At 38.7% G+C, this 2699-nt stretch overlaps 1 protein-coding gene across 6 annotated transcripts in view; it reads right to left on the bottom strand.

The window, feature by feature from the left end:
• Positions 1-2699, bottom strand: part of KCNK2 (potassium two pore domain channel subfamily K member 2) — a 108876-nt gene that overhangs the window by 51874 nt on the left and 54303 nt on the right. The window lies entirely within an intron of this gene.

The following is a 2699-nucleotide window of genomic DNA, read 5'->3' as shown; positions in this document are numbered from 1 at the left end:
TGTTGTTTCTTTCTAATTTTGTAGTCAAAGAGTATGTGGCCTGTATGATTTTCTCTTTTTGGAATCTTCTGAGATTTCTCTATGGCTTTATAATAGCCCCTTTTTTTGTATTTGTTTCACTGCTGTTTGCAAATAACATAGGTATTCTGTTTGTTGGTTACAAAAGAGGATATATCCTCGCAGGGATCCATATCAGCCTCCCCCACAAAAAATCAAAATCCATTCCTGTTGTGGTACCCAAACAACACCTTCCCTGCCTTCAAGCACACAACGGAATTTTTCCCCATTATTTTTATATATTTTCTGTCATCTCAATGCAAATTTTTAGTGATGTGAGGTAAATGCACATTTATATCATCAAACAACTTGTAAGGTAAATTCATGTCTGTATCAGGGAATTAGATGTGTGAATTAAACAATGTCTTTTAAGATGTTAAATACTGATCATCTAACCACATGTCCACAGATTTATAGTAAGATATGCAAACATCATAGTTTTTAAAAGCAGTTTACTTTGCAGTCTAAAATTAACTAATTGAGAGAGAAATCAAGATAAACACCCTGTAAAAATATAGCAATATATTATAGGTATTCCTGGTCCATCACTCACTAGCTATATGACCTTGGGCAAATTATTTCCTCATCTGGTAAAAGGGTATATACTGTTATTATCTACTTCACCGGGTCGTAAGAATTAAGTAAGGTATTACATGAAAGGTGCTCAGGAAATTCCATTACACTATATGTATGTGCTTAACATATGTTAGGTGCTTAATAATTATTTTAATTACTATCATAATAGTATTGGTAGAAGCAAAAATCAGCCGATGAATGTATGTAGCCCTATCGGTATTCAAACTATTTAAGAGCCAGATTAATGGGGTCACAATTACATAATGTTCTGAAATGTTGTGTCAAGCGTGGGTGCCCTTCTTTAGAAAGAGCACTGTCAAGGCACCATGCAGAGAAGAAGGCAGCTTCTCACTGTAATGAATGAAATGACTGAGGGTGTTTATGCTAAGAAAAGAAGTCTAGTTGGAAGGAGGCAGACTAACTGCTTTCAACTATCAGAATGATTAAAACATGGAAAAGAAAACAGACCTACTCTGATGCTCAAGGGAAAGAGTGAAAGAAAAGGGTCCACGCTCCAGGACGTGCGCTCACGCTAGGGTGACTGCAGCCAAAACGGAGTGAGTGGCCCTAAGAAGCCGGCAGAGGCCAGGTCATCAGCTACAGTGTTTGACGTTTTGGACTGCGCAGTGCCATCATCTAATCTACAGTCTATATTCAAATGTGGCCGTTGTCCCATTAATGTCCTTTATAACTTTTGTTCCTATTCCAGGATCTGATCCTAGATTCTGCATTACGTTTAATTGAAATATCTCTTTAATCTCCTTTCATCACCTTTCTGTCTTTCATGACTTTGACATTGCCTAAACAATATAAGCCAGTTATTGTTACTTAAATGTGTCTGGTACTTCCTCACAAACAGATTCAAGCGATACAATTTTGTCAGGAATATCGTGTAAGTGGTATGTGGTCCTCAGTGCATCACATCCAGAGGCACGTGATGGCTTGTCCTCTGTGGTGGTGTTGATTTTGAGTGCTTGATTAAAAGTGTGTTCATTAGATTTCTCCACTGAAAAGTTACTATTTTGTCCTTTGCAAATACTAAATCATTTAGGAGGAAACTTTGAGAGTTTGTAAATATTCCATTCCCCAGACTTTCCCCAGGTATCTGGAAATGAACACATCAACAGAGCTAGGAAAAAAAAAAAACAAAAAAAAACATGTAGGCAGATGAAGTAATAGGATAGTAAATGAGATCATAATAATTTAAAAGTGTATTATACATAAATGAGGATATCCTTTCTTAAAAAAAATATTAATGTGCTTTGCTATTTTATATAGAAGAAAAAAGCCCAGAATTAATTACTAGCAGACCCCAATGTGGGGAAGAAGGAATTAGGGAGGAACTGCGTAAGGTTCTTGTCCACCCACTGTCACGTTCTGACGTATTTTCACAAACCTCCAAGGGTTATAAAGGACCCAAAAGTTCCCATATGAGAATGAGGATGGACCAAGAGCCCTGGAGTCAGGATGAAAGGCCTACTGTTGCTGGCACTCAAGACCTAGGGAAAACGAACGTGATCACGGGCTCCAATGTAAGAAGTCCACGCATTTAACTCATTCACCTTCCATCTGCTCTATTCTACTAAAGCCTTGGAATACGCTATACCAGAGCAGTATGTGCAAAGGATCCATCCAGGGCAAGTATGAAACGGGTCCTGATACCTCGTATCAAGGTAATTTGAAGAACGAAAAGTCCAGGCCAAAGGTTAAAAAGTCAGGGGATGTTTACTCTTACTTATTTGGGACAGTACAGCATTTCTGCACAGAATCCAAGAATGGAACTCAACAACTTCAACCCTGCCCTCTATTCTAACGTCAATAAGCCGAGCACCAAGAACAAGAAGGCCTTGTCAACCCAGGAGGGTAGACTGGTTTGACATGGTTTCTCTGATTATTCCGGAGAGTCCGGCTAAGATCCAACACTACTCGTTATTGCCTCACCAGCTAAAAAACTACGTGGCCCGAGGTAGGGCAGGCATCTGAGTTATCCTATTCCATCCCACTATCTCTTTTTGTGTAGGAGGCAAATGTCTTTAGTTACATCCATAAAAAGTAACCTATCTCCA

The sequence above is a fragment of the Pteropus vampyrus genome, unplaced genomic scaffold (genome assembly GCF_000151845.1).
Source record: "Pteropus vampyrus isolate Shadow unplaced genomic scaffold, Pvam_2.0 Scaffold98, whole genome shotgun sequence".
Lineage (NCBI taxonomy): Eukaryota > Metazoa > Chordata > Mammalia > Chiroptera > Pteropodidae > Pteropus > Pteropus vampyrus.
This window is presented reverse-complemented; position numbering and strand designations above follow the sequence as displayed.